Below are 7176 nucleotides of genomic sequence, written 5' to 3' on the forward strand. Positions count from 1 at the left end.
ACATGTTAGTTGTTATGTGATAAAGAACCATATAAAATTGATGTTAAATTTCATGTAATAAAATGCTGAATTTTATGATTTTGAAGCATAATATGAATTCCTAGAATATTCTTATGAGGCATGTATATTGTAAATATTTGACTTGTAAGAAATAAAAATTTCTTTATTGGTACGTCATTGAAATGCATAAGACATATATGCATTCATTGGGATAGAATGGAAAAAAATTGATTTGAAAGAATGGAAATGGATTTTGGGAAAGAATTTTGAAAAGGGTTTTTGTGAAAAACTCGGCCGCCTAGGAGTTGCCTAGGGACCGCGATGTGAGTGAGGCCTAGAGGGGACTAGGGAGACCGCCCTAGTGTAGTTGAGTTACCTGAGCCCCAAATGACGCCATGGAGTTGCCATGGGTCAGGGACAGTGGCCAATCCTCCTCTCGTGCAGCCATGGAGTTGCCATTGGACGAGTTCACTAACGGTTTGGAAATGATAATGGAAATGGTTTTGGGAAAATGGGGAATGACATTGCATGGCACGACATTTCAGTGCATGGCATATTTATTTGTGGTGTTGGATTAATGATGTGGTATCGTAGTTACACTTTTACTTCCGGCATGGTATGATCCCAATTTCCTTATTCCTATTCATTATGTGGATTCACGGGGTCTCAAGAGGTGTGCCTTAGGCCCTACTTACTGAGCAATTTTGCTCACCCCTATTATTTAACATTTTTCAGGGCTCGGAAAAGAAGTGGCGGATGATAATCCCCCGTAAGCTTGAAGAAGATTAGTAGTTGTATTTTGTTATCTTTTGTATCTTAGCCTTTTTTTTTTTTTTTTGTATTGTCTCAAACTATGTAAAAGAGTATTTATTTTTGCAAATCATGGCCCTGTAACATAACTAAGATACTTGATTATTTTTGTTGTAAACTGAGACCATGTAAATGCTTAAGTTAAAGGGGATGACGATGATGGGCTAATTTGGGAAGGTTGTTGATGTTGTGGTATTGGGGAATACATTATATTTCTTTTGTATTGTGTGTTGGGGCAGATTGGATAGGTCTTGAAAGGCCGTTGTTTTTTTTTCATTTGAACAAGTTGTTGTAGAACCATTTTTAGCGGAGGTCATGTCGAAATTTTTTTAAAATTTTTTTATTATTTTTGATATTCAATTTAAGGTCGTCACACGAAGGTCCACCTATATTGTCCGCATGGACAAATCTCACATGCCCAATAACTTTGGCCATTAGTAAAAATTTCCATATTCCCCTGTTACTTTTTATTTCTCCACTTTAACAAATCAACAACCTAAAAATTATACTAAGTGAAAAAAAATAATATAATATTAATTCATTCAATTGTCAAGTGTGTGGACTTCTTTATTGTCAAACAATTATATTTAAATAAATATTATTAACACATTATGAGCTACATTCCTTTGAGCCGTCCCTCGTCTCAAATTCAACTGTCATGTATAGTTTATGGTTTTATATTTTCAAAATAGAAACCAAAGTCACAGGAATAATTATTGTCTAACCAAAATTTTCAAGCTTTGGAGGAAACAATGAAGCTCATTAATGGGGTTTTTGTTCTTCATCTGATCTTTATTGCATGTTGTCTTCTGGCCTACTAGGCTAGATCAGCATATGTTGGAAGGTCCACCTATATTGTCCACATGGACAAGTCTTACATGCCCAAAATCTTTGCTAGCCACCACCACTGGTACTCATCCACTGTTGATTCCATAAAACTAGCCAGCCACACAACATCAAACGGTCATCAATCCAAACCAGAGCTCGTCTACAGTTATAACAACGCATTACATGGTTTTAGTGCGCTGTTGTCTCAAGATGAACTAGAGACTCAATTCCCCAGGTTTTGTATCAGTTTACAGTGATAGAGAAATCACACTTGACATAACCCATAGTACCGAATTCCTCTCCCTCAATCCTGTCACCGGTCTATGGCTAGCATCAGACTACGGTAAAGACAACATCATTGATGTCATCGACACTGGTGTCTGGCCAGAGAGCAAGAGCTTCAACGATAAAGGAATGACCCCAATCCCCTCTAGGTGGAAGGGTAAGTACGAGGAAGGACAAGAATTCAATTCCTCGTTGTGCAACTTGAAGCTTATTGGAGCTAGATACTTCAACAAAGGGGTTTTAGCTGCAGATCCCAACATCATAATCCGCATGAATTTTGCAAGGGACACCTATGGCCATGGCACGCACACGGCCTCCACAGCTGCTGGAAGCATTGTGGATGGGGCTTCCTACTTTGGCTACGCACAGGGGACAGCAAAAGGGGTTGCGCCCCGCGCTCAGGTGGCCGTCTATAAGGTCACTTGGGATGAAGGAAGTTATGAATATGATTACCTTGCTGGAATGGACCAGGCCATAGCTGATGGTGTTGACGTGATATCGGTTTCAATGAGTGTCGGAACTGGGGTGCCTCTGTATGAGGATCCTTTCGCCATAGCTACCTTTGCAGCCATGGAGAAGGGTGTGCTTGTTTCAGCTGCAGCAGGCAATAGAGGCAAGAATCTGGGATAAGTGCGCAATGTGAGCCCATGGATCTTGTGTTGGGATTTATACGCCCTGGCATAGCAAATTTCTATCTGGATTATAGTGATATATGTTCCTAACGTTTCTGAGATATTTATATTTTATACAATTGGTGAATTCAATGTATTATGTTTCAATTCATTATAGAATTGATAGTGTCCACTTGATTACAAGAGATATTTATATATGTATGTGATGGCAATCAATACATGAATATAAATAGTAATAATAAATTGTTCATAGTTGGTAATTATGGAGGGACTCATAATTAATTAAGATTTAAATTGGATTCACGTTAGGTTGAGATATATTGCGAGAGTCGTCATATGCAATTGCTCCCTATCAACGTCATGTCATTTGACTCTTAAGCAAGAGAAAATTATAGACTCTTTTATTAGTTAATAATTACTTTTTGTTCGGCGGATTCTTCGGGATCCTTAGACCGACATTTTGGGTAGTTATGTAATTAATAGTTAGATGGCAATATTTTCAATATTTGCATCATTGCTACTTGTATTTATTTTGTATTGATTATGGTTGATCACAAAGTAAATTCGAAAGCCTTCGTGCGGTTTTAGACAAAATGATTTATTATATATTTATTTATTAAATTATTATTTTAGTCAAACAAATGTTTTATTGTGATCGAGCCAGAAATAATCAATGGTACCAAAATAAATATATTAATTAAGTAGTCAGCTTGATGGCTTTATTTATCCGATAACTAATTATGCATAGAGGGGTCAAAGTGCAATATTGACTTAGAGGTTATTTATTGTTTAATTGGAGTTCAATTAATTTCTTTTAGTGGAGTAGAAATTAATTTATGAATTGATTGAATTGGGTCCATGGACCGGGCCAATTATTAATTCTTTGTAGCCAATAAAATAATAAGCCTAAAGAATTCTCACTCATAGCCCAACTTGATATTTGAATCATATTAGATTTGAGACATGTGAATTAGAGATTGAGAAGGATTAGTTGTTTCCTTTTCTTTACCTTTATGTTGCCTATAAATATATATGGTCTATGTATTTTTTAGGGTGATTTTTGAAAGAAGAAAAAAAGAACATATTTTATCTCTCTAGAAAATTAGGGTTTATGTTTTCATCTAATGTAGGCTCCCACAAGCCTAGTTTTCCAAGGTCATTCATGGAGGCTTATGAGTGATTCTTAAAGGCAAAATAATTACCAAAAAGATGTAGATCCAAGGAGAAGGCATCTTGATAAGGGATCTACAATAAGTGAGAACATTTACTTTAGAGGAAAGTTTTAAAGGTTTACTCAGATATTTGATGTAAGTATTCAATCTGTTAATTGAATGATACATCATATTTTATTTTTGCATAAAACTTGTCTCTATGTGATGAATCAAGATCTATGAATCAAAATCCCTCAAAAAGTTTTTAAATCTAGCACGTTTCCCAACATCTTGACCGTCGGAGCAGGTTTAATCGACAGGTGGTTTGCCGGCACTTTGACTCTCGGAAATGGGTTAACCATCACCGGATGGAGCCTATTCCCTGCAAGTGCCTTGGTGTTAGACCGCCTTCTCATTTACAACAAGACTCTGTCTCCATGCAATTCAGCTGAATTGCCGTTTAAAGCCCCTAATGATGGCATCCTCATATGTGATGAGAGTGACATTGATGCATTTAATGATCAGTATCTGTATGTCTCACGTTCAAATGTGGCTGCAGCTATATTTATCTCTGATGATCCTGTAGTATTTAGGTCTAAAGATTTCTACTGCCCCGGAGTCGTGATTAGCTCTAAAGATGCCACAACCGTGATCAAATATGCTGAAAGTGGAAATACACCAACAGCGAGCATCAAGTTCCAACAGACCATAGTAGGGACAAACCGTGCCCCTGTTGTCGCCTCATACTCTTCAAGAGGTCCTGCCTTGAGCTGTCCGACCATTTTGAAGCCGGACCTAATGGCACCGGCGACATTAGTTTTAGCAGCATGGATTCCAAATGACCCGGCAACCACTATTGGCTCTAATATTCGATTGTCCACTGATGACAATTTGATTTCCGGGACATCCTTGTCGTGTCCTCATGCTTCTGGCATCGCTGCGCTCCTAAAAGGTGCGCACCCGAAATGGAGTCCAGCTGCTATTAAGTCTGCCATGATGACCACAGCCAACCCATTTGACAACACTGGCAATCCCATCCTAGAGAGTTGCTTTAGTTCCGATGCTTCACCCCTAGACATGGGGGCAGGTCATGTTGATCCTAACCGAGTACTTGATCCAGGTCTTATCTATGATGCTACTCCACAGGACTGTGTTAATTTCTTATGCTCACTGAACTACACTGGGAATCAATTCTTCACCATCACAAGATCAAAAGGTTGCAGTTGCTTAAACCAGTCTTCTGACCTCAATTACCCATCCTTTATTGTGTTGTACAATTATGAAAATGAGAAATTGGTTCAGAAATTTCAGAGGATTGTCACGAATGTTGGCAATGCCACGGCCATTTATAGAGCTAAGGTTGAAGCACCAAAGGGTTCTATGGTCAGAGTCTCACAGAAAACACTGGTTTTTAAGAAGATGTATGAGAAGAAGAGCTATTCTTTGACTATACGTTATAGGGGATTGGAGGGTACAAGCCAAACTTATGGTTCTGTAATTTGGGTAGAAGATACCGGTAAGCATACTGTGAGGAGTCCCATAATGGTCTCACCCTCGCCTAGTGATGAGCACTGAAAAATGCGTATTTAAACCCGTTAAGCTTAAGCATTCTAGTACCTTTATCTATCTTACTTTGCCGTTTTAGACTTATTACGTGTTATTTATATTTTTAGGCACTAATCCCAAAATTGAGCTAACTTAGCCAAATAAGAGCTTAATTGAAGCAATCCTGAGATAAACCAAAGGAGGGAGCAAAGTGGAGAAAGAAAGGAGCAAAAAGGAATCAAGTTGTGAGCTGAAAAGTTCGATCGATCCAACTTAGAGTTCGATCGATCGAACATCTATGATCGATCTCAGTACTTCTCGATAGATCCAACCTTGGCCTTTGCTGAAATTCCACGTTTGATCGATCTAACATCACCTTCGATCGATCGAACCCTATTTTGTCCTATTCAAATGATTGATCTTATCCACAGCTGTACGCCTACCAACCACTTTTGTCTTTTTTCCCATAAATATCTTGAAAATATCCCAGCCTTGTCATTATCCGGAGGAGTCAGACCACTTCGATCGATCCAAGTTAAGGTTCGATCGATCGAACTTCCTCCAGCGAGAAAAAGTTAAAGTCCAGCTCATTTATTCCGTCCTTCATCCAATCATTGGAGAATATGCCTTGCATGACCACAGCTCATCATGGGGTGTATTTGACCTACCTATATAAGGAATATGATACACTTTTTGAGGGAGTCTCTTGTCACACATTGAAAATCATCTTGGAGGCTATTTTTGCAGAGGAAGAAGGGAGGAAGCTAGAGCAACCTTTGGAGGAGACCTTCATCATCAAGGAGCAGATTTTCACCATGGATTTAGCCCTTGAGGGTTGGAGCTTCATCATCATGAGTGGCTAGACATCCTCTTGGGGCTAGAGTTAGCCCCAAGCATGCTTTCTATACTCTAATCTTGTGTATTATTGAGGGATTAGTGTTGTATGATATATCTTGATATTCATGTATATATAAATCTTGATTATTTCATGGTTTGTATGGTTTAATGCTTCCAATTGACTATTCTATTCTATCCATATGTCTATGTATGCTAGAGTAGGATATTTATGTGCTTATCTCTAGATTTAGTGTTTTTGATGCATGTCTATGTGTATTGATGCTATAGATCTAGAGATTATCAAGATGATATGCTTAATGAATGCTATTTTGGTTTATTTGAGGTTTATGCCTATTCTTGATGGTTTGTGCCTCTCCCCTAGTCTAGATAGCTTTATTTTCATGCTAGTAGTGTAGATTTAGTGTAGTGGTAGTGTAATGTTAGATGGGAGGACAATCTACTCTTGATGTTTGATGTTCCATGCTTGTGAGCCCAAATGGCATGTTCCTCTAATATTGTGTTGTATGTGGATTGTGAGCTTAATGAAGGATTAATGACTTGTTTTGATCTATTGTGCTATCCCCATGTTGTCTAGACAATATATGCTCTATTGTTTAGATATATTGTGCTCTTCACATGATGTTTAGACAATACTTGCTTGATTTGTCATCCTTGCTAATTAAATCAACCTAATGCACACACACCCTTATCATATTGCAACACATCCATTACCCTCAATTGATCACTTGTTAGTGGTATAGAAAAGTATTGCTTGGTGGTGATCTCTACACCCCAAGACCTCTCTCTCTCTTGTTTACTTCATATTATTTTATTTAGTTGAATTCAATTTAGCTTAATCAACTAACCAATCAATTGTGTGATCACTCGACCTACTAACCCTAATTACAATAGTTTCACAATTCGATACACCATCTAATCCCTTGGGACGATCCCTACTCGCCCTATCTATATTTTATATAGAGAAAGGTAGTAGTGGCTTTCTATAAATGTAAAACTTGGCCACCTCCTAAATTCACAACTCTTCAAGCTTGACTTGGTATCGCGACCCTTGTAAAGAGGCTACCCGG

The 7176-nt window shown here is 38.1% G+C and overlaps 1 pseudogene; it reads left to right on the forward strand.

Moving 5' to 3' along the window:
• The first annotated feature begins 1658 nt into the window (after positions 1–1658).
• Positions 1659–5281, forward strand: LOC132277730 (subtilisin-like protease SBT3; annotated as a pseudogene).
• Positions 5282–7176: the final 1895 nt, after the last annotated feature.

Source organism: Cornus florida, unplaced genomic scaffold (genome assembly GCF_030987335.1).
Source record: "Cornus florida cultivar Cherokee Brave unplaced genomic scaffold, ASM3098733v1 CherokeeBrave_3.0.0_Hap2_Chr10, whole genome shotgun sequence".
Lineage (NCBI taxonomy): Eukaryota > Viridiplantae > Streptophyta > Magnoliopsida > Cornales > Cornaceae > Cornus > Cornus florida.